This window comes from Camelus ferus, chromosome 6 (assembly GCF_009834535.1).
Source record: "Camelus ferus isolate YT-003-E chromosome 6, BCGSAC_Cfer_1.0, whole genome shotgun sequence".
NCBI classification, from domain to species: Eukaryota; Metazoa; Chordata; class Mammalia; order Artiodactyla; family Camelidae; genus Camelus; species Camelus ferus.
The window spans coordinates 15515534-15538660 of record NC_045701.1 but is presented as its reverse complement, the minus strand read 5'-3'; the positions used below and the strand labels follow the sequence as shown (position 1 = coordinate 15538660).

The 23127-nt window shown below is 39.2% G+C and overlaps 1 pseudogene; it reads right to left on the bottom strand.

The window, feature by feature from the left end:
* Positions 1-19346: 19346 nt before the first annotated feature.
* LOC102518023 lies at positions 19347-20765 on the bottom strand (annotated as a pseudogene).
* Positions 20766-23127: the final 2362 nt, after the last annotated feature.

Sequence of the window (23127 nt, the reverse complement as noted above, 5' to 3'; positions counted from 1 at the left end):
CCCAATGGAAATATTCAGTAAATCATTGGAGATACAAACCTGGAGACCACACATTTAGGAGTTATCAACACATAAAATATCCAAGAAAAGACAGAGGGATGAGCAGAGGGCCAAGTATTGAAAGGAATGAGGACAGTGGTAAGAGGATCATGAAATAACAACAAAAACAAAACAAAAGTAATAGCCAGAAAGGGAAAAGCAGGATGGCACACTAACATGAAGGGCAAGGAAAGAAGGAATGCTAAGAAGCCTAGATGGAAGTCAATAGTAATACACATATACTGAATGAATAAAATCAGGATGAAGCTAATACCATTGGGAAAAAGGATGTGTCACATACACATGTAATGTCATTACAAAATTGCAGCAAGTTAGGGAAGAAGCAGTAAAAGAGCTGAGGGCAGCAATTTTAACTAAGGTCTTAAATTTTTTGAAATAAAGAAGAGAAATGAGGGCAGCAGCTGGAGAGAACAATAGCAATGGTGAACCAAAGTTTTTTTTTCCCCTCCCAAAATACAGAAGTCTGTACATACTTGAAGGTAGGGAGGAAAAACCACTGAAGACAATGATCAAAGTAATCAGAGAAGAAAAGTATGGCAGCAAGATTCCTAGAAAAGCAAGATTCCTCTTCCATTCAGTTTACAAAATAAGGTGAAAGAATAGAAATTTGTCATGGTGACTTTTGTGCAAGCTTGTATTCTATTTTCTTTTCAGTTAAGTAGAAGTCAATGGCATCTTTTGAGAGAGAGAAGATACATGAGACAACAGCAAAACATAAGATTTATAAAATGATTGTCAAATAGCAAGGGCCCCTTGGAATTATCCAGCATAAATTTATAGTAGCCAAGACATCTTCACAATTACCCACCTTCCTCCTCAAATACATTGTGACCCATGAGAAAAAACAGAGGAAACAGATGGGTAGGAAGATTTGACAATAGAAGTCCAGTGAAATATTAAAGTGACCGATGTGACGTGATGAAGTTCAGGCTATACACAATACATACAGAAATAAGCTAAGGGAGAGAAACTGAGGGCTCCTATGGACAGAATAGATCAAAGGACATAGGTAGAGTAATCACATCGTCAAAGATCAGAGTTTACAAAGCCAGTTAGGATGTAAGAGAAATTTTTTAGATCATTCACTTATCTATCAAACTGTTCACTTTGGTTTCAATGTTTGTGTCTCCCCTACCCCCAATTTGTATGTTGAACTCCTAATGCATAAAGTGAAGGTTATCAGGAAGTGGGGCCTTTGGGAGGTGATTAAGTCTTGAAGGCAGATCATGAATGAGATTAATGTCCTCATAAAAAGGAACCTCAGAGAGCTCCCTTTGCCCCTTTCACCATGTGAGGATAAAACAGAGAAGTCTACAACCCGGAAGATGGTCCTCATCATAGCCCAATGATGCTGGCACCTTGATCTTGCACCTTCTAGACTCTAGACCTCAAGAAATAAATTTCTGTTGTTTACGGACTACCCAGTCTCTGGTATTTTGTTACAGTAGCTTGAACAGACTAAGTAAAACACTTTAAAAATTTTTTTCTGCATTTGGATACATGGTAAGCCTATGGACACAAAGGTAGATGAGTCAGAAGGGGCTTCACATCCAATAACTTTATCATGAAAGGAAGCTGATCTAATTCCAATGTCCAGTTCTATAATTAATATATTGACCTAGGGTAAATATCCACCTCAGTTTCCACATCCAGAGAGTGGGACTGTATATCAAAGAGAGAGGTACCATGGTGGTTTCCACTTACCTCCTTTAACAAATCACTGCTGTAGTAAACCATCATGTAAAAACACCTCATCTGCCAAGTGTAATGAGAGAAAAAAGCTAACTGTGTTAGAGAACTCTCAAGCTTCTTCGGGAAAAGATTCTCCACTATGTAACAGAATCACAGTATCTGTGGGTTTAGCACATTTTTCAAACAAATAGAATAGAAGTGAACTTTTTCTGTTATCTTCTTTTAAATTTTTTCATTACCACAGGTTGTAAAACTATCAAATAATGTAAAGATGTATATGCTTTAATATTAAAATAGGACTAAAAATTGAGTAAATATTCTACAGGTTCCTTAATTGCAATTCTAAAATCCAAAAAAGCTCTGAAACCCAAAATAACTCATTTGGCAGTTAAAACTTTACCTGAAGTGACATGACGCTATTTATAGTCTTATTTTACCCCGTTTACCCCATAAACATTCATACATTCTGATGAAATAGTAACATATTTGAAAAGGTATATTGCATTAGACTGCTGAAAAGTTATGTAACATTACCTTAGCTATATCCAAAAAATGTTTAATTCCAAAACCTATTAGACCCCAGGAGTTTTAGTAGGCTATGATCCTATAATAATTGCTAACATTTACTGAAGTATTAACCATGTGTCAGGCACTGCTGTGATCACTTTGAATATAGTAATCCATTTTATTCTCCCAACACCATGAGATGGATATTATAATTATCTGCATTTTACAAAGGAGGAAACTGAGGCACAGAGATTAAGCAAGTTGCTTAAAGTCACCCAGCTAGGGACTAAGCTGGGATGAATACAACATTTAAAATATTACACATAAGGTGAAGAAAACATAAAATATACAACTGATTATGGTAGGGTGGTAGGAGTCAGTGATCTCTTTCCCTATTCAATTAATATGAGTTTTACAATGGTAAAGAATTAAACTTAAATATAGAACACTTCATGCACTTACTTGTCATTTATGTCTAATTCATAAGCCAATTGCATAAACTGTATAATATCCAAACTTCTCAGCTTATGCTGGTATCTTTTTTACTGAAATACACCTTAAAAGGCATACATATGTATAAATGAATCACCATGCTGTACACCAGAAAGTAACACATTGTAAATCAACTATACTTCAGTTAAAAAAAGAAATATAACACCTTAATATCTTTTTAATTACAACCAATACACAATAATACACTTTCATAGTAGAAGTAAAATTTGGGTAAGTAAAAAAATAATAATAATCTACTATAAAATTACACTCAGAAATAACCACTTAACAATTTGGTACACATCCTTCCAGATGTCAATACATTTGTTTTTTAACCAAAATGGAATCATGTTTTTAAGTTTATTTTTCTCACCTAACATATACCAAGATATAGTTCCACATCTTTACATTCTTCTAACCATCATTTTAACAGTTATGCAGTACCCCACTGTAGGGATGTATCCTAACAATCACAATGAAACATTTACGTTGTTCACAATTTTACAGCGAAATGATCAAGAGTTACCTGCTCTGGAGTCAAGCTGCTTGGGTACAAGTCCTGGCTCTACCAATTTATTAACTCTGCTACTTTGGACAAACACCCTAATTTCTATATGCCTTAGTTTTCTCTTCTGGGATTGGTGTCCTACTTCATACAATTAATATAGGGGGGTCAAATGTGTTACCACACAGCTTTTAGTATCAACAATGCTGCGATTGGTATGTTCACAGCTACTCATTTGCTGAGTACCAGGATAAATTCACTGAAATAGGAACTGCCACATCAGAAGGTATGCCCATTTTTAAGGCTTTGAATCTACCAAGTTATAGCTGGGTTTAAAATCCTCATCAAACAGCTCTCTGACCTAATACTCATTTCTCTTTATCCAAGAAAATGAAAACAATGATCCAGTTATGCTAACCTGCTTGTTTCACTCAATTTGCTTTTGCTCTTCCACTTCTGTACCTGCAAACCTAGACTATTTCATAGTCTGTTTGTAGGAAACTTGAGGAAACCTAGCCCAAATCCTCATTAAGTAGATCATTTCTTCCACCCTAGAATCCCTAATTTTAACACTGTCAGTAAGGGGACAGCCTACCACCTAAAGCAACCCAATATACTTTTACTGCTTTGAGGAAATTTTTCTTGGAAGCATACTGAAATCTGCCTCCTTCTAACTTCTACTACTTGCTCCTAGTTCTTTCTGGTCAGATCAAACCTGACTTCTGTGTGACAAACCTCCAAATATTTAAAGACCATGATTATTTCTTAGATGAACTTCTCTTTTTTGGGCCAAACATCACATTTTTTCAACCCTTCCTCCTTTCCATTTCCCCCATGATCCAGGTTCTCTGGATATGCTCTATAGTTCAGCGGTTTTTAAACTTGAGTGTCTATCACCTAAGGAATGTGAGAAAAAGAGAGGCTCAGCTCCTATTCCACTGAAGCTTGGGCTTCCATGGATTTTTTAAATTAGCTATCCAGGTGATTCTGACATAAAGTTTGCGAACTGATGCAAAGTACCACTTACAATATGACAGTATGCCACCTAAAAAGCTGACTTAATACCAGAGGTGTAATACAAGCAGTACAAAGTAACGTGGGACTAACACCCTGCCCTTTCTGCATGCTGTCCTACCAGCTTCAAAATACTCACTTTTTAAAAAATCGTAATTTTTTAAATGTCAATTCATATTAAACGTACAATTAGTTAAAAGGATCAAGTCTTTTCCACATTCTCTACTTGTGCATTAGCATCTTGGGCCCTGTCAAACTTTATGATCATTCCCATTAAAAGGTAAGAGACTAGGGCTCAAGAGTTTTAGATTTCTATTTCTAAAGGGATCAATGGCCCTGCATATGGATTTACCTTCACTGGAGAAATCACTTGATGCTTAAGCCTCTATACTACACCACGGACATATTCAGCCCAAATAAAGGTGCACTAGCCCACCGACTGAACTGACAACTGACTGCACCAAAGCACCTTCTCTGTGCAGAGCACTGTTGTCAACATAGTGAGGTAACACACAGACCCTAATATTAATACACTGACCATTTAGAGAGCACGATGGAGCACAGATCCTCAGGAAAGTTCCGTATAATACTAATTAAGGTTGTCCCAGAGTAGATACATTAGTGCTATAGAAATATATGATTACTAGTTGGGAAGCTCTGGGGCCAAAGAAATAATACTCATTAGAAAACTAAGTTGCCTTGAACTTTTAAGGCTTTGTTTCTGTTTTTTAGTGTTTGTAGAAAGGAGGAGATGGAGCCCATGCACATTCAGGCTACTTGCAAAGGGGCACTGCACCCTCAAAAATGAATTCATGATTCAAAATTTCTTGTAATGACTTCTGTCTGAATTCCTCTTCACTTGTTTGCTTTACCTCTTACTATTTCTAACTTCTGAGATACTCAAGGGCCAAAGAGGGGAAAAAAGTCTATTCTATGGACAATGAGGCCCATCATAAATATAGCTTAGAGCTGGGAGTTAAGGGAAACAAATTAAGATCCAATCTGACATTTATTTTCATCTGAATAGCAAACATCAAAAATATACCTGGCGTTTTCTAACAATTGCATGAAGAATGACCAGATGCTTCCTGTTGATAGAACAGGCGAGAACTAGACTAACAGAATCAGACTAGAGTTCACAGAAACAACTAGAAATTAATTTAGCTTCATTTCAAAACCAGTAAACCAAAGTAAGTATGGCCTTAAATTTTTACACATTTACTATATAACTGTCCCTCAACCTAGAAAACCCAAACTGATTCAAAGAGATAGAAAACACAAACTCTTAAGTTAGAGTTAACTCTAAAAGTACGTATGCATATAACAAAAGTATCGTTTCACCGAAGGTTTCACCGCAGGACTCGTTTAAGTCTAGCACTCCTGTAGTGCTTTGAAAGTTTCCTATCTCCAAAGTTACGTTTACACACAAGTTTTCACAAGAACATCAAGTACAGAATTCATGTTTTACTTGTGTGCATCATTAAAAATAAATTGTAGAATTAAAAATTAAGTTTAATCACTTGAAATTTTTTCAAATGTTCTTGAGTCTCCAAGATCATACGCGATTATGCAATCTTTACTCATGGTATTGTTTATGCATCTAAACGCCAAGCTGAAAAAAATTTAGAGCCCAAGAAAAAAGTATAGGAATCAGTCTCATCCATATTTTAAAATGTCTTGTACAACAATATCCTAATTTGATTTGAATGGTGAGAGAACAGAAATGACACATTTTTCAGGTTTTAAAAAGCATGAGTATACAGTGTTTTCCAGTGGTTACATGGTGTGATACCACAACAGCTTGAATGCAGAAGTAGATTTAAGAATCCAGCTATCTTCTGCTAAACCAGACATTTAAAAGACTTGCAGAACTGCAAAACGTCACTGTTTCCTAAAATGTCACTGATGTTAACATACAATGGATTTTTAAAATCACTTTTGGAAAAATAAATACTTCAAAAGAGGGAAAAGTTAAGAATAAAGATAAAATCGTCGTTAGTTTCCTTAAATTCAGAGTCTGAGCCTGAAAGTGCACGTGTCAAGGTCGATGGTTACAAGTCACTAAGAAGAAACTTAAACCAAACTAGGTAGGTCTATGTGTGAGATAAACTATCTGCAAAAAGAATTTCTGACCACTAACTTCTGCATAATAAATTATGGTGCATCTTTAATTCTGGGATGGCAAATTACTGTACAAGAATCACTTACTGAATATGTCAAACCATTTATTTTTCCAGATAAAAACTACTTCAGAAAATAACTTGCCTGAATCAAGACAGTAAATCAGTGTCCACAGAGAGCACTTAAAATATTTCCACATTACCAGGCCCCCTTCAGAAGTACTGTGGTCTCTGCCCCTCCTTTGAACAGATGTCTGCTCGCCACAGTCCAATCAGGTTTAAAGCAAGAGTCTGTGTACTGAAAACAGGCTTCAAGTGGGAAAACACACACAAAGCAGGCCTCTATCATTCCTTTGGTTTCAGTTTTCACGATGCACCCCTGAGGCTAGGCACGCTGGCTCAACAGCGTAGGAGAGCTTCAACGAAACACACTAAATACACACTGATTAACTGTGCCCAGGCAGAAATGACCTGGCAAAATTCTCAACTTCGTCCCCGAGGCGGTGCACCCGCAGATTCCGGCAGCCAAATCCCAAGAGCAGAAGTCCCCAGCATCCAGAGCGGCAGGCTTCGTCCCCTCAGGGGCTCGAGTCCTCGAGGCCGAGGCAGTGGCCGCGGCGGCCCCACGCGGGACCGGCCGTGCGCTCCCGTTAACCCTGTACCGTCCGGCCGCTCCCGCCCCGACCCGAGCGCCTCCCAGCCCCGCGGGCCTAGCAGCACAGCGCGCCCGAGGCCGGCCGCCCCCACCGCCCCTTCCCCGCTCGGCGAGCCCGGCGAGGCAGTCAGCCGGCCCAGACAAAGAGAGCCGCGGCTCCCGGGGCGGCGGGCGCCAAGGCCGTGCCGCGCCGCGCCTGCCTGCCTGCCTCCCTCCCCCGCCCACAGCCCGCCTCCCGGCGCCCGCAGAGCCCCCGCAACCCCAGCCGACCCCATCCTGCCCCGGGGCCGCCGCTCAGGGCCGGCCTGGCGGGGAATGGCGGGGAGGCCGCGGCGCGCCGGGGCCGAGGAGGGGGCGGCGGCCGCCACCATGTCTGCCCGCCCCTCCCAGAAGCGGGGAGCCAGCGGACAAAGCGCCGCGGCGGCGCGGGCGGAGCGGGGGCCCAGGCCGACCCCGCCGACCCCCGCGGAATAAGCGGGGCCAGGAGCCCCGGAAACCCGGCGCCTTAATGCAATAAACAGGAAATCGCGGGGATGATCTGGGTTCCGGGGGAAGTGGAATTATTTTTTACCAGCGAAGAGATCAACTTCCACATCCGGTGGTAACAGGGCCCTACACAGACCCGCACTGACCTGGAAAAGCTTCGGGAGCGGCGACGGGGGAGCAGCAGGAGGTGGTTCGGGGACCCAAGGCGCCTCGTACCCGGCCGGGCTGACGCGGCCCCGCTACACACAAAGCGCTTCAGCTGCACAGGGCGCTATTTTCCGAAAATGCCGCGTCTGGTCGGCGCCCAAAATCCCCACCGAAAAGTCCCCCGTGCTGCGCGCGGAGGGACACATGGTGTGCGAGTGAGTCAAAGCTCCCAGCATCCCTCCCGGACCCGGCCCTCGTCAGCCTCTCGCCTGAGCTTTTCCGCCCCTGTCCTCGTCAGCGGACCCCTCTCCCACCCAGGCCCCGATCCCATTCCGGCGGGAGGAAGAGGGCGAAAGGGTCTGATTTTTCTTTTTAAAGAAGGGGAAGGAAATAAGCCATTTCTAGAGCTTCAGCCACACAAAGAAAGCGGCGGAATGATCCGCTGTCGGCGACCGCAAGTCCCGGCTCGCCCGGCGCCTGCGCGGCACGGGGGTGGGAGTTGCGGCCGGCCATGTGCGCGGCGGAGCCCCGGGCTGGCCGCCCAGCCTTCCCGCCTCTTTCTGCGGGGGCTAGGAGTTGGGAGACTCAAGTGCGCGTGCTAACCTTATCTCTCGGACGAGAGCGCTGAGAGACGCGGAGTCCACACTCCTTCAAGATTAAGCTGAGACATCTAGCAGAGTCCTGGGAGACCGAAGGGCAGCCAGGAGGCTAGGGTTAACTTGAAGTGGCCCCAGAGTCAACTAGACTGGGACAGGAGTCGCTGTTGAGGTACAGGGGGAGGAACTAAAGATGTTCTTTTTCCACTTCGCATAAGCCTAGCAGTCAAGTTCATGACGAAAATGTTCATATTCCTTTAAACCAACCCCCACCAATCCTCCCACCCTTTTAACATTCTGATGATGTGTTAGACCCTAATAACTACTCGCTGAATTCCCTTGGATTACTGTCACCTCAAGAGGTAGAAATCTTGTTTTTCCGTGGCTGGAACGTCAAAATTTTTGTTGTGTTGTATTTTAGCAAGAAAGTAGCAAAAGTTTATTTGGAAATCGTGATTTGCAAAGTAAGAGCCTTATGAATTTACTAGTGATGATTGCTATGAAACCCACCACGCTGATATCAGTGTTTTTAACGGGTGAGCCTAGAAATGAATTCCCCAACCTTCTAACCTTACAATTTTCTGGTATCCCATATCTGGGGATTGGGAATATGTGAGCACCAAGATTTTAATCTAGAGTTTACAAACCATATGAAATTCATATTGCCTACTGATTTTGTGTGGCCTCAGGTAACGCAATCTTTCTCCATTTGTGTGATGTTGTGGTAGTAAAGATTTGTCAAGTGTTTGTGTAACTCACTTAAGCGTTGTGCCTAAAGTAGAAGCAAAGTGAATAGCATAGGGACCATATTTTCTTCTCTTTTAATATTTTCAGTGCTTCTTTGGATAGTCACATAGTTTTCTTTAATGGTGAGTTTGAGTAAACGTTCAGCTGATGGTTGCTATAGAATCCTTGATCTTATATTGTAGAACGCAGACAAGTAAGTAGGCATCATCAGTAGTATAATGAGGGTAAACTGCTGAATGCTGTGATATTTCATACAGGAGGAATCCCTTACTTACCTGTGAGGGAGGCATGGAATGGGACTGGAGAAGCAATTAGCTTAAATAAGGGAGTTGGGGAAGGACCTTTGAGACAGAGGAAGCAATAAATACAAAGTTTAGGAGGCAGATTCTAGAGATTGTTGGATGAAGAAGGTGATTCTGTTTCAGGAGTACCACGAGATGTATCTAAAGAGGTCTAGTCATAAAGACATTGAGTGCCATGTCCAGAAATTAGCTTTTGAGAGCTGAGGAAGCCACTGAAAGACCAAGTAGAAACATCATAGAATTGGATTTGTGTTTTAGACAGATCACTATTATGCAGCAGTCAGAGGCTAGGAAAACAGTTTGGAGAAAACAGCAGTCTGTGAGAGGATAATGACTTGGGCTGAGACAGTGGCATAGGAGTGAAGAATGTGACCAAAGATGTTGAGAGCTTGGTGATTTGGTTGACTGGATAAGGGAATGACTGAGAGGGAGATGTCAAAGATGACTCCCAAGTTTGTTGCGTGAGCAGTTGAGAGGATGTCTTCACTGAGATTAGACAGAGGAATACATGTTAGGAAAGGAAGATGGTTCTGTTCTGACTAGAATTTTAAGTGCTTATGAGCCAAGCAAGCAGATGTATCTAGTAGGCGATTCAGTATCTTTCATTGAAGTTGTTTCAAGAACAACTGTAACTCGCATTGTTCAACACACTGGAATAGATGAAGCAGGAACAAGACCAACAAGGTTCCTGCTCATGTTTCTGGTGGAGGGAACAGGCTATAAACAAGTTTTATAAAAAAGTAATATCCCATATCTTCCATGAGGAGATTAAAAGGGTATCTGGATGAAGCAGTTCTCAATGGTGTGGGGAGGAAGACAGGTAAAATTTTGGAGATTGTTCAGATATGGCTTTTCTCAGAAGGTATTCTCTGAGCCAAGACCTGAATAGGAGCAAGTTGAAGGCAATATTCGATACCAAAAGGAATAATAGATAAAATCCTAAAGTGAAAAAGAGTTTGTTGTGTTTAGCAAGAAAGGCAATGTGGCTAAAATCTAGAGAGCCACGTTGGAATGGTAGAAAATGAAATCTGCAGCCTTGGTAAGTTCAAGAGCTCTTGAAGCCATTGAAGGGTTTTAAGGAATGGAGTAACATGGGTAGTAGCAGTAGAGATAAAGTGGATGGATTGCAAATATATTTTGTGATTAGAACTAACATATGTTGCTAATGAATCAAACAGGGAAAGGGAAGAATCAAGAGTGGTTTCTAGGTCTGGGGCATGATTGTCTAGGCCATCACTGCCCAGTATAAATATAACACAATCCACATGTGTAATTTTATAGTAGCCACATTAAAGAAAAAGAAAACAAAAAAATTAATTTTAATAGTTTCTTTTATTTAACCCAGTATAACCATACAGTATCATTTCCTATGTGGTCAATATTAAAAAGTTTTAAATATTTTAAATATTTTGCATTCTTTTTCTCATACTAAGTATACAAGATTTGCTGTGTATTTTACACTTATAGTCTATCTCAGTAATTGATTTCATAAAATTTACAGTTGAAAAAGTACATTCACATATCCAGATTGTTCCAAACATACTTAAAAAGTTTTGCAGTAATTGAGTTATGTATAAAGTTTCTTATTTTAAAGTTAAGATTAAAATTTCAATTCCTAAATTAGCCACATTTCAAATGCTCCATAGCCACTTGTGGCTAGTTGCTACTATATTGGACAGTGAAGTCTAGTGGAATAAAGAATAGTGGAATATCAGACTAAAAAAGTTGTATGGAACCAGCCCGGAAGGCCTTTGGCGCCATAGTTAAAGGATTGGGGTTTTACCCTAGAAACGAGGGGAACAGTGGGTGGTTTCTAAGGTAGAGAGTGACACAGTGTTTTGCTTAAGGCTAAGAAAAGGCCACCAGGTGGCCAACGGATGGCTCAGGACCAAGAGAAACCCTTCAGTTGAGTCCCCACATTCCAGGGTCGACCTTAGCCCTTCAGATTCAGAAGTCTGTTATTTGTCAGTGCATTCCAAAAGCAGTGCCACCAAAGGTATGGGCCACAGGGTAGTGCCAGTCTGCAAACCCTTTGTTAATGGTCCAAGACAAGGTATTTACAGAAATTGAGAGTAAGAATATAGAAACTTTTATAGCAGTTAGTGTTACATTAATTTTATGTCTATGGTTGTAATAAAGATTAGGGGATTGTATTGTATGTGTCTTTATTTTCTTTTTTTATTTCCTTTTTCTAGTAATTTATTTTTATCTTTTATAAAAGTGTCTATGACCTTTCACCACAGATAATTTTTGAAGCACTGCTCTAGAGACACTTAGATGAGGGGAGTCAGAAGGACCAAGTTCCCAGAAGATCTAAACCCAGTGCCTTTTTTTTTTTTTTAACTTCATAGTGAGAACTGTAATGAGTAAGAGGGGGAATGGATATCTGCTCAGTTTCTCCCTCCACGTTGAAATGGAAGGCTACATGGAAATAACCAAATTTATACTGGCTGGCACTTATTAAGTGTTCCTGTTTGCTGGCCACTGTGCAAAGCCTGTTAAATATATTGTCTCCCTTAACCCTCATAAAAACTCTTCAAATAGGTATTACTAACCCCATTTTTCCAAAGAGGAAGCTGAGGCTAAAACAGTTTAAATAACTTGCCTAAAGTCACCAAGCTGGTAAATGTTAGAGACAGGATTCTAACACAGGCTTCATTCCAAAGCTCTTGTTCCTGATACTTTTTTTGCCATTATATCTCAAGTATCTAGCAAATTTCCTGGCACAAGTCTACCTTGTTTTAGAGAGAATACGTGAAGTTGACCATTACCTCCCAAAGAGTTTGTTAGTGGATTTGGGGCTAGAGTAAGAAGAGTTAGTAGTATTCTAATAGCATGAAGCAAATGCATTCATTTCTACAATAGAAATATGTCTGCTTTGCTCTATTCAGAATTTATAGACCCCTACAAATAAAAAGAGAACCCGATAGAAAATTGGTAAGAGATTTGAATAGTCACTTCACAAAAGAAAGTATCTAAAATGGCCAATAAACATGTAAAGGTGCTCAACTTCTGTAACCATTTGGGAAATACAGATTAAAATCTCAGTGAGTTAATAGTGCATACCCACAATAATGGTTAAAATGGAAAACAGAAAATGCCAAACATTGAAACAATTGAAACTATACATTGTTGTTGGGAATGTATACCCACTTCAGAAAATTCAAAGGTCAGAAAACATGTGAAACCAAACTAGATTTAGGGATGTATGTTTAGGTAGTAAAATGTATAAAGAAAAGAAAGGACATGATTAACTTTGGTGTGGGGGAGGAATGCTTGGGAGGAGGGTATATAAGGGGGCTGCTGGGGTGCTGGCAATGTTCTTTTTCTTGACCCAAGTAGGGGTTACATAGATGTTCACTGTGTGATTCATTGAGCTATAGGTTTTGTGGTACAGGACTTTTCTGTGTGTGCATTACATATTGCAGAGTTTTAAAAATTTTGCTGGAGTAAAGAAGTTAGAAAAAATATCCAATGTTGGATATATACTGCCATTACCTTGCTGAGTGAGCCAGTCTTTCTATATATACATTACAAATGTGAAAGATAAGGTAGATCTGAATTCTAGGGGTGGCATTGGTGAAGGGGAGGAGAGACAGATGCAAAAAATACTGCAAAACTTGAAGCAATATGAGAAGGTAAAAGGGCATGGCAGCTGGAGTGAAGAGCTGCAAGTTCAAGTCTTAACAGGTTTTTCTTCTGAGTTCTAAGCACTCTAGCATATGACCTGAGCATATCTCCTAACTTGACTTAATTTCATTTTTCTCACCTGAGGCTGAGGGGAGTTTGATAAAGCATTTTTGTTTTGTTTATAACCCTTTGTAAGCTATTAAAACAGCATATAAAATATTTGACTGGTGTTTGATGTATTGTGATGGGAAAGGGGAGCGGAGTTAGGATGATTGAGATTTTGAGCCTGAGTGATGGAGTTGATAGTGATAGCATGAACTAAATGATTTGGAGAAAGATACTTGCTGTTCAATACATGCCAGAACATCAAAGTGGAATTATTAAACAGATTTATAACTTAAGTTTTGGTACTGTGAAAAAGTCAGAATTGGTGATATAAATCAGAAGCTACCCACACAAGAGTAATAATTAAAGCCATGGGAGTGAATGAGATCATTGGGAGAGAATATAGAAAAACAGTACTGAGGACAGAGGAGAGAAGTAGAGGAAGGAGGAGAGGAAGTTAGTATTTATTGAGCACCTGTTGAACTGTGTGCCAGCTGCTCTACATTAATAAATGTTATATATTCCCCTCAGATTCCAAGGTAGTCAGTTTAGCCTCATTTGATAGACTGACTTTGTAGACTCACAGTAAGGTTAAGAACCAGTATTTAAAACCAGCTTTGCTCCAATTTATACAGTGCGCTACACCATTCCTGTAGAGCCAAGTGTCTCTTACAGAAGTCCATGGGGAGAATCTGAGTCAGGAAAGGATAAAGCCTGAGAAAAGACCAGTGGATTTTTGTGATTTGTGACCAAGGGATTTTTGGAACATAAAGCAGCACCTACACTCTCCTGTTTGTTGTGCTTCTGTGAGCATGGTTAATTCAGACAAATATTTGTGTTCTAGACCTCTAGCAAAAAGAAAAAAAGTCAAGATGGTGACTGTAAAAATTAGTATAATGAAAACAAAGTCAGGTTTTGAAGCTTAGCTAGATACTCTTGGCAGCCAAGCTGCTTTGAATCAAGCCAGGACCTGAAAGAGAAACAGGAATAACTCATGTGATTCAATGTTGTTTGCTGCTTCGTTCATGTACTGCCTGGAACCATCTTTTATATCACCAGTGGTATGGGTCCTTCACATTGGAAAACACTGAAACGTTCTACAATAGTGTTCACCTTTTCAGTCACCTGAAATTCTAAGGGAAAAGATCAAGATGGCTTTGCCAGCCAAGGACATTATAATTTAGAATGAAAGATAATTTCTGCTGTTAATGAACACATTCCTTTTGGAAAGCAGCTATATCTCTTCGAAATTTAGAGTTATCCACTGTTGGTGAGGAAGACTATTACTGGTGAGGTAGGTTTATTAAAATCATTTATTTACTCTTACGATCGCATCCTAACATTAAAGAAAAATAGAAGAAGAATGTCCCACCACAATACAATTACTAATTTCTTACTGCTTGTCTTTTGATTCACAGATGAATAACAGGTACATTTTTGGCAGACAAACCACTGAGGAATTTTAAGTTGTTTGCAGGAGCATGATGTCCTTTGTATTTGTCTGTTCCCTCTTTCTGAGGTCTAGAGAAGACCTCCAGTAAGTGAAACTCTGGCGAAGACACTGATCTCAGAATTCTCTAGGGGCACTGAGAACGTTGATTTCCAGGAAATCATTAGTCATAGCCACTTCACTCAACCTTGTATTTTATACCCCAGAGTGAAGGTTGCATTTGGGAAAACTGATTTTCTCCTCTTTTTAAGGCAGTGGGCATTTAATAATTGTTGATTTCAGATTCCAGACAGGTTTTTAAAAATTATTGGATTAGGTAATTCATCTACTGGTGCAAAAAACATTTTAAACATTGTCACTGTCCTTCCTCTATACAGTTCCCACCCCCAAGGTAACCTCTATTTTTATTTTCTGGTGCATTTTTCCAGAGTTTTTTTTTTTTCATGCTTGCTACATGCAATTATTTCATGCCTTACCATGTTATTTTCCCCTATTTTTCTGTAAAAGTAAGGATATCATATACACTCTTCGGCACTTTGCACTTAAGACATCTTGGGCTTTTCCATATAAATACATAAAAGGCATCCTTTTTTCTTACCTCTGTAGATTGATATCCAATTGAGAGACATGAGTTTCTTTTTTTTTTTTTTTTTTTGTATTCTAATTGGTGCTTGGATGAATATCTTTGTACACACATCATCTTTTCTTGTATATTTAAGCATGTCTCATCTCAGTTCCCAGAGTAGGATTACTCTGCAAAAGGGCATATGTGTATTTTTAATTTTGATAGGTACTGCCATATTGTCCTCCATGTACCAAATGTTTTCCCACAGCATTACTGGTAGATTAGAGTGTTACCAAATTTTTGGACTTTTCCCTGCAAACTTTTGAAAGGCAGATTATTTCAAGTCCTACCTAATATTTTTAGGACCAATAACAAAATCATCTGGTTAAACTGGGGGAAATGAGATTTGGTTTACAGCATTTGTTCAGGACACAAATTCTTTGCTGCAGCTCCTGTAGCTACACACCCACAACTAGTAAAAACATGGCTGCTTATGCAATCTAAGCAGCCAGCAAAAACCTGGGAAAGTGCCAAGAATGACTACAAACAGCTCCACCTACACTTTTTGTGTGTGTGTGTGTGTGGCAAATTTGCAAGCTTAGCAGTATCTAAAAAGATCCTTCAGCCTTTGTTTGAATTACAGAGAATCAACCTGGTAAGAGGGAGGAAATTACTCATTTCATGAAAAATGCCCTTAGTATGACAGGAGCTAAAAATGATTCTTACTTAATTTTGCTTTGTTGCTGAAGTGGCACAGGAAGGGAGGAAGAGACATTAGGCTATGGGTTCCACCTGCACTGGTAGTTATATTAGGGTATAAAGAAAAATTTCCAGAAATGATCATCTAAGCTGCTTAGAGCCAAGGTAATTTAGGGAGAAAAATAGTTCAGTGTGGCATGCTGGCTTACTGGCTTTTCAGACTTTTAAATCATTTTACAAATTTGTAGGTTTGTTATGGATTGAATGTTTCCCCTCCCTTCCCAGATATTCATAACTCCTAACCCTTAATGTGATTGTATTTGCAGATAGTGCCTTCAGGAAGTAATTGAGGTTAAATTAGGTAATTAGAGTGGGGCCCTCATAATGGGATTAGTGGCCTTATGAGAAGAGGGAGAGAGATCTTTTCTAGCAGGAGCTCAGAAGAACAGAAGAAAGGCCATGTGAGGACACAGTAAGCAGGCCATTTGCAAGCCAGGAATAGAGTTTCTCACAAGGAACCAAAATGGCCAGCACCTTAATCTTGGACTTTCCAGGTCCCACTTCATAAAGGTCCATCCAAAGTAATTATCATAACTATTAGTAGTATCCTGTGTTTCTTCAGATTAACTGCAACCAACATATTGTCTGTGTAGTTCCTGCAGAAATTTGGAAACAATGACCTCTTAAGACTATTGGGGAATCCTTCAATTTATTTCATATACCTAAATTTTAATTTGCATCTCCGAGTGGCTTGGAATTTGGCATCCTTATGCCTTTTGAGCTGAAATAAGAGGTATAAATGCAGGTATAAAATCATTCAGTTGATGAGCTGTAAGTAGTGATACACACTCGTGATTGCTTGGACATTTGGTGATACAAGAAAACTACTGTTACTGAGCTATGATGTTTTGTTATAATAGTGTTATAATTAAGTTTTTTAACCAGAATCTTTTACACATATTGAAATATTTAAGAGGAAATGATATGATATCTGGGATTTGTTTCAAAATAATCTGGAGTTGCAACAGGGTGTAAATAAATAGTTGGCAGTATTAAGGAAGTAATAGTGGTCTAGGGGATGATAATTGGAGAAGCTGGGTGATGAATACGTGGGGGTTCTCTGTGGTCTCTCTACTTCTCTATATGTTGACATATTCTATACTAAAAAATTGTTAAAATAACTTATGATTGTGTATAACTAGTGACCACAATTATGCTTTCATTGTCTTACCTTCCATTATTCTGGGTAATTCTAATACCTGTTGAAATTAACATATAAAGAATCTTCAGCTGAAATGTCTTCTCAAGCATGGAAATTGAAATGCTCAGCATTGGCATGAATTTGACTTCACTTACCATCCGTTTATTTAGCAGCTACTAAATGCTTTCCTGTAGATTTTTCTCATTTAATCTCTGCAAAGGTAGATGTTATCCCCATTTTACAAATGAGAAAAATGTGGACTCTAGATAAGTAATACACAGGTAGAAAATAATATAATTAGGACTTTCTTCCCCATTTGGTCTGCCTCCCAAAATTTATGTTTTATTTCTACTGTACCGTGCTGCTTTCAGACAGACCTGACCACTTTTTCTTCTGTGCTGTTTCAGCTGTTCCATGCTGTTTGAGTGAAAACCTAAAACCACAGGTAGACAAACACATGTGAAAATGTGGAAGATTTCTGAGATCCTTGTCCTCACCTTTCCTGTTAAGGCAGGTAGAGTCCCAAGGCAGTAGTTAAAAGTGTATTGTACCTAAAGGACACCATTTAACAGTGAACTGATAAAATTCCAGACCTAACTCACCAAGCTTTGGTTCTCTAAGAATTAATTTGACCATTGTTACATATATCTGTGTCAATTATTATTCAAGATACTGAACTGATATTCTCATCTCACTTTCAGAACATAAATTAAGAGCCCAACCTTGAGGACTTTATGCTTACCTTGAGAGCATTATGCTAAGTGAAATAAGTCAGAGGAAAGACAAATTCTGAATGATCTTACTTATATTTGGAATCTAAACAAACCAAACTCTTAGAAACAGAGTGTATTTGTGGTTGTCAGAAGTGAAATGTGGGGAGGGCACGGGGTAGAATGGAGGAAGGGAAATGGGTGAAGGTGGTCAAAGGGTGCGAACTTCAGTTATAAGATGGATAATAAGTTCTGGTGATCTAATGTACAGCATAGTGACTATAGTTAATACTGTAACGTGTAGCTGAAATTTACTAAGAGTAATCACCACAAAAAAGAAAAAGAAAAAAATGGTAACTGGTGTATATACATCAAATCATCATATTGTACACCTTAAACTTAATGTTAGGCATCAATTATATCTCAGTAAAGCTAATGGGGGCTGCTCAATCCTAACACTCTTAACCTCTCTCCTCCTCCCTCCTATATCCCCACTCCACCCTCAGTGAGAAGCAACACCTACACAGCTCAGGAAATGGAGTAAGTGAAAGGCAGAAACACTGAACAGCCTGTTCAGCCACTCATTGCTTTCTCCTTTCTCTTCCCAAGGATATGCCAAGTTTGCAATATGAGGGACTTTGGGACAACCCTCTACTCCTACTCCCAAGCCAGTTGTAACTATGGAACTTTACGAATACTTAAATACTTAATACTTAGTGTGGCAGAGCTTAACAAAAGTCCCATCCTGAAGTGTGTGGAGGGAAGAGACCAGGTTTTGTAAGCATTTGTGGTTAAAGCAACACTTGAATCCAAGAAAGGCCTTATGTGGGATCTGGATACTTAAACTTGCTTTATTCCTCATCACCCATCCATCCCCCAAATAAAAAGCACCATACTTGGGCAAATCTAGGCTCACCTATGCTTAAAATAACCCCTTGCTGACTAGCCAGCAGAGTAGGTCTGTGGGATTGACTTTCAGCTCCATGGTGCTCTTTCCCTGTCCCTAGGTTTCTGCATCTCCAGGCCAGAGAAAGCTAATACAACAAAGTTAGTCAGAGCACAAACTCCAGTTTTATCCACAGAAATGTCCTTTGACCAGGCAAGAGTACTGAGTCACTGGAGAAGATATACCATGTTTGATTCTAGAAGAAAAGATTTGATGCTTAACCCAAAGAGATGGAAAACTAGGAAATGAGAAATCGAGAGTTTTGAGTTACAGTAAGAGAACATCTACAGGTTATTTAAAGGCATAAATTGAAAAATGTCCCTGCCCAACCTAAGAAGGCTTTCAGAAGTCTGAAAAGCTGAGGGCTGCCTTTTCCCCTGGCTAACCCGCCTCTCTCTGGCAGCAGGCAATCAATAGGGAGGACAATATATTAGTATTTAGTAAAGCATTGAAACCCATAGTCTTGATTTCAATTTAGATATTTTTGTACATGAACTATAAAAACTGATTTGTTCACTCTTCTGTCATCTGCACACACATGTACAGGATCTAGAAGAAGGTACCTAGGAATCCCTCTTCCCCTTAAAACTCTTAAACTCTTAAACTCTTCAAGTGAAACTCGTTTTGCTTTTCTTCTCCCCAACTGTTTAATCTTTATCAAGGTACCACCTTTCTCCAATAGTCTAGGCTCAAAAAAACTTTCATTTTTCTCATTTAGTTTCTATTTCGTAATAATAAACTTAACTTCAACTAGACTTGGAAGGGAATAAGGAAAATATAGAACCCAAAGAAATGTAGCACATAAATAGATGTTGAATATTTTCAGACAGCACAAACATTATAAGATACAGTAAGCAGATGAAGGTAGTGGGGTGCATTCCTGAACTACAGAAGGAATGGTCTGGAAGTTAAGTTAAACACAAGACAAATTTATTGGAGTTGTCTGGAGTCAGCAATGGAGAGCTTCTTGGTGGTTCCACCATTTCTGGACTGAAGCACTCCATGGCTTCCACAGTATTCATGTCCTCTTCCACCTTGCCAAAGACCAGAGGTTTGCCATCCAGCCACTCAGTCTTGGCAGTGCAGATGAAAAGCCAGAAACAGTTTGTGTTGGGTCCAGCATTTGCCATGGACAAGATACCAAAACCCATAAGCTTCAGGATAAAACTCTCATCATCAAATTTCTCCCTGTAGATGGACTTGCACTTTGCCACTAGTGCCATTATAGCACATAAAGTCACCACCCTGGCACATAAATTCTGTGAAAGCAGGAACCTTTATAACCAAGTCTTTTCTCCCCAATGCTCAGTGCATGAAAGTTTTCTGCTGTTTTTGCAACCTTGTCTGCAAACAGCTTGAAAGAGACATGGTCCAAAGGCTTATCATGGACAGCAATGTCAAAGAACATGGTGGGGTTGACTGGCTTGCTGGTGGTGGTGTCTGCAAAGCTAAACTTTCTTCATTCTTTTAGTCCAAATTTCTTGTCCTCCTGGAAAGAAAGCTCTTATATTTTTTTACCTTATCTCCGCAAGCAAGGACTTCACTGTAAATAAGCCTTTATCACTTTTTCTTAAGATGACTGAGTCTTGTTGCCCTCTGAATTTAACCTTTCCTTCCTGCCCCCAGATTATTCTGCCTGATTACCATTGTGACCTTCTTCAGACGTTGCTTTCATCTTGAGACTCCTCTGAGCATTACCCTAAAAAGTATCTAGGTCCTTGATCTGGCCCTGTCTAGCCCTGGGTTTGAGCAGACCTGCAGTCAAGGATGATAGTATGTGAAAACACCTAGCATCATTCCGAGCACATAGCGGGCACTGTTGGCTTCTTTTTCTTCTTCTAATCAAGTTGGTGTCTTTACTGTCGCAACGACTACCAAGGCTTGTTGTACCAGCCTCGTAGATTACAGGCATACTTTGGAGATATTGCAGTTTTGGTTCCAGGCCACCACAATAAAGCAAATCTCGCCATAAAGTGGGTCATGTGAATTTTTTGGTTTCTCAGTGCTACAGTTATGCAAACAATCTGGTACTGGCGCAAAAACAGACACATAGGTTAATGGAACAGAATAGAGAGCCCCAAATAAACCCACACTTACTGACACACATTGTCAATTAATATGTAACAAAAGAGGCAGGAATCTACACTGGGGGAAAGAGAGTCTCTTCAATAAATTGTGTTGGGAAAACTGGACAACTTTCTCACATCATATACAAAAATAAACTCAAAATGGATTAAAGACTTAAATGTAAGACCCAAAACTATAAAACTCCTAGAAGAAAACAGGGAGTAAACTCTCTGACATCAGTCTTGGTCTTTTTTTTTTTTTTGGATATGTCTCGTCAGGCAAGGGAAACAAAAGCAAAAATAAGCAGATGGGACTACACCAAACCAAAAAGCTTTTGTACAGCAAAGGAACTCAAGACAAAAAGGCAGTCTACTGAATGGAAGGAAATATTTACTTATGTATCATCTCATAAAGGATTAATATCTAAAATATACAAAGAACTTAATACAAATATATAAAGAATATATACAAATATGCTGTGTATATTTATATAAAATATACAAAAAAATTATACAGCAAAAAAAAAATCTGGTTAAAAAATGGGCAGAGAATCTGAATAGACCTTTCTAAAGAAGACTTACAGATGGCCAGCAGGCAAATAAAAAGGTGCACAACATTGCTTATTATCAGGGAAGTGCAAATCAAAACCACAATGAGATATCACTTCACAACAGTTAGAATGGCTGTTATCAAAAAGACAAGAAGTAACAATTATTGACGAGGATGTGGAGAAAAGGAAATTTTGTGCACAATTGATGGGAATGTAAATTGGTGTGGCCACTGTAGAAAACAGTGTGGAATTTCTTCAAAAATCTAAAAGTAGAATTACCATATGATCCAGCAATTCCACTTCTGGGTATTTATCCATAGAAAGTGAAAACACAAACTCAAAAAGATGTATGTAACTCCATATTCATTGCAGCATTATTTACAATAGCCAAAGCATGGAAACATCTAAGTGTCCATCAATGAATGGATAAAGAAGATGTGGTGTGTGTATATATAGAATGCAATATTACTCTGCCATGAGAAGTATGACATTCTGACATTTGCAGCAATGTGGATGGACCAAGAGAATATCACACTTAGTGAAATATGTTAGAAAGACAGTGTATCATATCACTTATATGTGGAATGTAAAAAATAGTGCAAATGAATGTATATGCAAAGCAGGAACAGTCACAGATACAGAAAACAAACCAGTGGTTACCAAAGGGGAGAGGGAAAAGAGGAGGAACAAATTAGGGGTATGGGATTAAGAGATACAAACTACTAGATATAAAACAGACAAGCAACAAGGATATGTTGTATAGCACAGGGAATTATAGCCATTATCTTGTAATAACTTTTAATGAAGTATAATCTGTAAAAATACTGAATGACTATGCTGATATACCTGAAAATGATATAACTGTAAAACAACTATACTTAAAATTTTAAAATGTTAAGAGAAAGACATGCTGTATGATCTCTCTTATATGTGAAGTCTTTAAAAAAAAAACAAAACTCATAGATACAGAGAACAGATTGGTGGGGGAGGGGTGAAGGATGGGCAAAATGGGTGAAGGGAGTCAAAAGGCACAAACTGCCAGTTGTAAGTCATGGGGATGTAATGTACAGGATGGCGACTATAGTTAGTAATGCATTGCGTATTTGAAAGTTGCTGAAGAGAGTAAATCTTAAAAGTTCTCATCACATGAGAAAAATATTCTGTATGTATGGTGATGGATGTTAACTAGACTTATTGTAATCATCATTTTGCAGGTTATACAGATATCAAATCACTATATTGTACACCTGAAACTAATATAACGCTGCATGTCAATAATACTGCAATTTTAAAAAGATAAAACTTGGCAAGTTTATTTTTGTTCCTCAGGGATTTCCTCAATATAAAATTTGATACAAACCTGACCCTTAGTTCTGGCAGGCTATGTTCCCCTAGGTGCAAGGATTTCTTGAGTAGTCTCTCCAGAAACTTGAGTATATTGCATGATGAAGTGGGAAATAGCTTGTGCTTGAGTTTCATATAGTACTTGCTTTTAAGTCCTAGTTCTGTCCACCGCCAGTTCCACGATATTGAATAAGTCACTAAAGCACTTTGAGTCTTGTTTTCCTTATTTGTAAATTTAAAACAATAATGCTTATCTCATAATATTATGGTGAGAGACAAGGCATGTGGAAATTCTTGGCGTCTAAACACATCTCCCTTCTTTTCCGCAAAGTGGTTTACAAATTAATGAATCTACAAATGAACAGCTTTCCTAAGCAATAATACTTACCTATTTATAGAAACCTGCACTACCAGTTTCTAAAGACAGGGGCAAACACGGTCTCTTAGTAGCTTGCCTTGGCCTGTCTCTAGCACTTTAGCTTTGGAACATTGTCCTCTTGAGGTGTGTCATAGTGTGTCTTGATCAAAGGCCAACTG